Consider the following 6777-nt stretch of genomic DNA (forward strand, 5'->3'; position numbering starts at 1 on the left):
GAATGTTGAATCAATATGCAGAGAATTGTTGAATCAATATGTTTACATCTGAAACTACTATAACACTATATGTTAATTATACTTCAGTAAAAAAACAAAATCAAGAGATAAGTAACTGTGAGGATGTGGAAAAGAGGGAATTTTGTGCACGGTTGGTGGGAGTGTCAATTGACTGGTTAGATGGAAAACAGTATGAAGATAACTCAAAAATTAAAAAATAGAACTACCATATGAGCCAGCATTCCCACTTCTGGTTATATGTTCAAAGGAAATGCAATCAGTATCTCAAAGAGAAAGCTGCATTTCTGTGTTCATTACAGCATTTTTCCATAGTAGCCACAATATGAAACAACCAGTGTTTGCCAGTAGATGAATGGATACAGATGTCACACACACACACACACACACACACACACACTCACGCACGCACACACACGCACAATGGAATAGTATTTAGCCAGGAGAAATAAGGACATCCTGCCATTTGGTACAACATAGGTGAACCTTGAGGACACTGTGTAGGTGAAATAAGCCAGACCAAGAAGAATACAGTATCACATCACTTATATGAAGTCTAAAAAACTGAACCCCTAGAAACAGAGTAGAGTGGTAGTTACTAGGGGATGGGGAGTGGAAGAAATGGAGAGATGTTGATCCAAGATTATTTCCAGTTATAAAATAAAAATGTCTTTTGTGTGTGGCGGGGGGGAGGTTGGTGTGGGTTTTTTTTCTTTTTTTTTTTTTTTTTTTTTTTTTGTGGTGCTGAAACCTGGGAACATAAAATAAAAATTTCTGAGCATCTAACGTATAGTATAAGGATTATAATTAAAAATACCATATTATATCCTTGAAAGTTGCCAAGAGAATAGATCTTAAATGTTCTCACCACAAAATAGAAACGGTAATTATGTGATGCAATAGGGGTGTTAGCTAATGCTATGCTGGCAATCATTTTACAATATATACATGTATCCAATGTATCCTTTCAACTTACACAATGTTACATGCCAATTACATCTCAATAAAGCTGGAGGGGAGCAATAAATAAAGGCCCACGCAAAGGGCAAGGATAGGCCTTCTTTTGGCCTTAAAAGGCTCCTGCTGAGTAGTGCTGAGGAGGGTTAGGGAGGCAGGAGGTGACAGGGTGCAGCTCTACCTTAGCTATCCCCATATCAACTGTGATCCAATCACTGCTCAGAGAGACACTACAACCAGTTTGGAAAGCGAACCAAGAAACATCTATTAACAAGTGCAGAGCTGCTAGCCCAGCATCAAACTTTGAAAATCTATTCTGCAGAAATAAAGCTGCCAGTATATAAGAAGAGAGTCTATTATGATTATGATTACGGAACACTGTTTGTAGTGGCAAACAGACAACTAAAACCTGCAAGCCGTCTGTCCATTTAAATGAGAAGGGTTGTATCAAGTGGGCACATTCGTACAGTGGAATATTCTGCAGCTATTAAAGAATTAGGTAAGACTGCCTCCACTTACCCTTAACATCTATGCCATATTTTTTAGGTTAAAAGGAAAAACTACTTGCAGAGTAAGGAGTATGAGTGGTTCCAGTTCTATAAGAGTGTTAATATATATGCATTTGCATATATTTATGTGAACAAAAAGTACCAAAAGTTCGTCATACTAGTTATTCAAACCACCAAAGAGGATTATGTCAGAGCAACAGACTTGGAGGAGGCAGATTATTAGTTTTTCTTAATAGAACTCTTTATTGTGTCACTTGCAAAAATAAGCATATATAATTTTATGGCTAAAAAAAGTACCAGGCTAAAACGTACATCAACTGTGAAGTGTGTCAGAAGTCCAGATTTTGAGACTGTATCTCTTGACTGAGTTTTCTGCAAGAATGGGGCCATCAGGGCAGGGTGATGGCTCAGTGGCTCAGCAGTTTAGCGCTGCCTTCGGCCCAGGGCTTTATCCTGGGGACCCGGGATCGAGTCCCGCGCATCGGGCTCCCTGCAGGGAGCCTGCTTCTCTGCCTCTCTCTCTCTCTCTCTCTCTCTCTCTGTGTGTGTGTGTCTCATGAATAAATAAATAAATAAAATCTTAAAAAAAAAAAAAAAAAGAATGGGGCCATCACATGTGTATTTGAAGAAAGCTTCACAGGGGATTCACAGGTCCCTGCTGGGTCTGGGAATCTGAGCCTTAGCAGCTCCATCTCTAGAAGGGCTTGAGGAGACCTCCCCCCAGGTGTTGTGAGGGTTAACAGGCTGCGGTGAGCACTGACTACATGCCAGGCCCTTCTCCCTTGATGACCCTAAGGGTCTGGGAGGGTTACTACTCTCTTCCAAAAGCCAACCCTGATTATCCCAACCAGGACTGGTCCACCCCTTCTCTGAATGTTTGTTCATTTTAGCTTATGCTTTTAGCATTTCAAGTGTTTCATTTAATTGTTTTATCTGTAAGCTGAGAATAAGCCTACATTTAAGAAGGAACCCACTGCATACATTCAGAATCCACTGAACCTGCTCCGAAAACCAGCATCTGATTTCACTAAATGGATTTAACCACCTGGGCTCCTAAGTTCTTCTCCAGACCCCTGTTATCAGGGGATCTTGCCCCCAGGTGAACTTTCGCTCTGCCTTTCCACTTGGGATGTCCTTTCCATCCCTGCGTGCCCAGTCAAAGCTTTTTTTTTTTTTTTAATTAACATTTATTGAGCTCCTATCATGAGCAGGCACCATGTAAGGAACCTTACAGTGTTTTCAGTCTTTGCAATACCTGACAAGGAAGCATTATTTTGTAGTTGGAGAAACAGAGGCTCGAGAGAGGTTGGGTGACCTGCTCCAGGTCTAGGGTATGTTGAAAGAGCTGGGATTGAAAGCTACGTGTGTCTTTAGCCCTGAATTTGGGATCCTTGCAAATCGCAGCACCTCACTGGCAGCCCTGCACTGACCAGTAGTTGGAGGGAAAGCATCTGTGATTTAAGACCTGGGAGTGGGATTCCCTGGGTGGCTCAGTGGTTTACTGCCTGCCTTCAGTTCACGGCCTGATCCTGGGGTCCCAGGATCGAGTCCCACGTAGGGCTCCCTGCGTGGAGCCTGCTTCTGCCTCTGCCTGTGTCTGTCAAGAATAAATAAAATCTTAAAAAAAAAAAAAAAAGACCACAGGACCCTGCCCTCAGACTCCCCAAGACTTGTAGAAATGCATTTATCAAAAGAGCTCCCAGGCACAGGAAGGTCACCTCAAAGCAGGTGACTCCGCAGAGTCCCAGAATATTACAAACCATGCCCTTTCCTTGTCCTCAGGCTCCGGAGGTAGCCCAGATATCAGGGTTTCTCTGTCCACCCCACTGGGCTATCAGGTGACCACCATGCCTGCCAGCCATGCAGGGGATGCGGGGCCAGCTTGCCTTGGCTGTAGAGGTGAGCCATGGGCTTGTCTTCTCTCTCCGCCCCTCCTGTGCCCTCCCTCATGCAGCAATAGGGATTGCAGGGATGAGGAGGGCGGTCGTCTCTAGCCCTCACCCCATAGAAACGGTCTGCCTGTCTCCTTAACCCCGAACACCTCTAGGACTCCTGATTTGAAAAGCACTGTTTATAGCACCAGGGATAAAACCTGGCAGAGATCCTGGGCTCTGAGACCCGCGATCGTCCCGCATTGGGCTCCCCGCATGGAGTCTGCTTCTCCCTCTGCCTGTGTGTCTCTCTCGCTCTCTCCACTCTCTGTGTCTCTCATGAATAAATAAAATCTTAAAAAAAAAAAAAAAAAAATCCTGGGCTCCGAGCCAGGGAGGTTTCTATCTGGGGGAAAGGTCTCAGCAGAAGGCAATAATAGGTTTGTTGCTACTTGCCCTCTCTGTAAAAAAACAAGAAACCAGCATATGAAGGCTTTTGGTCAGAGTGCCCAAGAGCCATCTCTCCGGCCTAGGTAGGCATACTGGGAGTCTGGGACCTGGTGGAAGAGTTTTGTCTGGTTCTGTCACTTTCTAGAATGTGGAGGCCTTGGTCTGTCACTGCCTTGATTTGGAGATTCCTGGTCTCCCTGACTGTCCTGGAGCGAGATGCCCCGGGTGCCTTTCTGCTGACTCAGAGTTATTCCTGGCCCGGCCAGGCGCCGTGTCCATGTGTTTGAACTCCTTGGGGCTGGAGGGCAGTGGAAGGCCAACGGGAGGACCACGTGCCAGCTTTCCTTCCAGAAAGTCACCCCAAAACAGAGGACATGCTCGGGGTTGGACCAGTTCCACAGAACACTCTGAACAGATTCCCATGATGTCAGTCCACCAGGCCAGCAGCAAATGGCTCTCCCCTCCCAATTCTCCCAGAGGGCACAGGGTTTGAGTTCCCTCACCACCTCTAGATATCCTGGTCACCTCTCTTCCATTCCGCAAGTAGAAAGTGATAAGCACGAGGTACTGCTGGTCCTTCCCCACCAACCAGAGGCCTCTCCTAGGGCTCCTGACAGCGTGGGGTCACAGCCACTACACGCTCCTCTCTCGCAGGTAAATGGTTTTCAAGGAAACAGGAGATGTCTGGTCCTGCGAAACGCTGTAAAGGAGTGGGTGCCTTCTCCCCTGCCCAAGGAAAGGGATCTGTGTGGCCTCCGGCAAGGGTGGCCGTGCCCTCCCACAGTCACCTTCAGGCCTGGCGCCCTGCAGGGCTCTGGCTCAGTGGGCAAAGGCGGCCAGGGGCTCCTGTACGCTGTGGCAGCGATGGAGGCCCAGGGCCTCCAAGGCAGCGGCAGGCTGCTCCTGCCTCTGAGCACCAGGGCCCCCTCCTCCTCACCCCACCTCCCACCCTGTGGTCTGCTGGACCTTCCTCAGGCACCTCTTTAGGGAAACTGGCGGGGCCCCAGGGCCCATTCCCTAAGGATCTAGGACTCCATCATGGAACTGGCAGGGTCCGAGGATGCAGGGGGCCCTTGTGCCCTTCGCTGACACGGAGCCTCGGCCCACAGAAGGGTCAACTCTAAAAGCTGGGTTTGGGGGAAAATCACCTTTAAGTGCGGAGGAGGAAGTGGATCCCACACAGCCAATAATACCCAGGTAGCCTCCCAGAGCTGCTGGGCAGGGAGGCCCCCTGCCAAGCTCCCGGCGAGGGGGAGGGGGGGTTTCTCCTTGAGCCCAGAGCAAACAGCCTGAGGACACGGGCCCAGCCACGGGGCTGTGAGGGCGACAGGAGGAAAAGCGGCCCAAGCAGCATCACCTTGTCACAAGGGCACGACCCGGCCTCACGGATTCCAGCTGACCCCAGGGCCGCCGGGCCAGGGCGTTTGGCTTCTCGCTGTCCACACCCGCCGGGGCATTTGGAGGCAGACGTGTCACCCACCCAAGGGACCAACCAGGGCTGACAGCAAGTCCCCGGGAGCCAGGCAGGGCCGGTGGCGCAGCGCTGCCTCCCGCTCCTCCGGGGATTCCGGGCACCTGGCCGGCTCACGGTCGGCGACCCCGGAGCGAACCTCTGGCCGCACGGCGTCAACCAGGTGAGCCGGGGCCGCCGCTGGCTTAGGCGCCAGCCCCTCCGGAGGGGCCTTCCGACCTCCATCTCCCACTTACTGACCCCGACTCGGGGCTGCACCTGCGTCGATGCCGCTGAGGTTGGAAATCGTTCCCAGAAACCAACGGATTAGCTGGAGGCCGCGGCCCGAGCTCGGGGCATCTCGGGCTTCCGTCGGGGCATTCCCGAGGGCCTCGGAGACCCGCCGACCCGCAAGGTGCCGACGCGGGCAGCCCACGCGCGGCGGGAGCCCCCCCAGCGGGGCCCGCGACGGCCGCACCACCGCGGTCCCACCCGTCCCGACCCGCGCCCTGCGGGAATAAAGTCGGGTGTCGGGGCCCCCTGACCTCGGAGCCGGAGTCCCCGCGTCCGCTGCCGCGACAGCTGAGAAGAGTGACGGCGGCGGGCGGCCCGGGCCAGGAAAGGCGGCGGGCGGGGCGGGGCGGCCCTGGGTGGGCGGGGCCTGGGGTGGGCGGGGCCTGGGGTGGGCGGGGCGGGGCCCTGGGTGGGCGGGGCGCCGGGCAGGTCAGGGCGAGGGCGAGGCCCTGGGTGGGCGGGGCGCTGGGCAGGGCGGGCGAGTTGGGGCGCGGGGCGGGGCCCCGAGTGGGCGGAGTGGGGCCCTGGGCAGGTTGGGCGGGGCGCGGGGCGGGGCGCGGGGCGGGGCGCGGGGCGGGGCGCGGGGCGGGGCGCGGGGCGGGGCGCGGGGCGGGGCGCGGGGCGGGGCGCGGGGCGGGGCGCGGGGCGGGGCCCTGGGCGGCCGATCCCGAGGCTCGGGTCGGCGTCGGCGCGGCCCCGCGGTGCCCTTGAAGCCCGGGCGCGGGCGCGGCCCCCGGCGCTGGGCTCGCAGGCGCCCGCCCCTCCGCGCGTTCTGCCCCCTGCGCGCTCGGATCTGGAGGCTGCGGCTCCCGGCGCTCTGCCAGGTTGTGGGCGCGCGGCTCGGGCTCCGGGCCGAAGGCCGGCAGGGGCGCCGCAGCTCCGGGCCCGGCTTCGTGGCCACGCGCCCCCTGCAGCCCCACCGGGCGGAGAACGACCCCGCGCCCCCAGCCGCGGTCCGAGACGAAGATGCTAAAGCTGCCTCTCCGCGGCTGCCAATCAGCCGGGGGCCTGATGTCCTTCCAACCTGCTGTCTGCGGCCTGGATTCCGGGGGCAGTGGCAAGCACGTTTGCCTTTTTTTTTTTTTTTCTAAAGATTTTATTTATTTATTCATGAGAGACAGAGAGAGAGAGGCAGAGACGCAGGCAGAGGGAGCAGCAGGCTCCATGCAGGGACCCCGATGCGGGACTCGACCCCGGGACCCCAGGATCACACCCTGGGCGGAAGGCA

General features: G+C 54.6%; 1 protein-coding gene across 2 annotated transcripts in view; it reads right to left on the reverse strand.

Annotated features, from left to right (window-relative positions):
* CKMT2 (creatine kinase, mitochondrial 2) overlaps positions 1 to 5876 on the reverse strand; it is a 31570-nt gene extending 25694 nt beyond the window's left edge. The window contains exon 1 of one of the 2 annotated variants that reach the window (XM_025998229.2): positions 5801 to 5876. The gene's annotated coding sequence lies outside the window, so the exon portion shown is untranslated. Of the gene's footprint in view, positions 1 to 5516 lie in introns of both variants that reach the window. The other variant, XM_072736890.1, reaches the window with a different exon arrangement.
* Positions 5877 to 6777: the final 901 nt, after the last annotated feature.

The sequence above is a fragment of the Vulpes vulpes genome, chromosome 14 (genome assembly GCF_048418805.1).
Source record: "Vulpes vulpes isolate BD-2025 chromosome 14, VulVul3, whole genome shotgun sequence".
NCBI lineage: Eukaryota > Metazoa > Chordata > Mammalia > Carnivora > Canidae > Vulpes > Vulpes vulpes.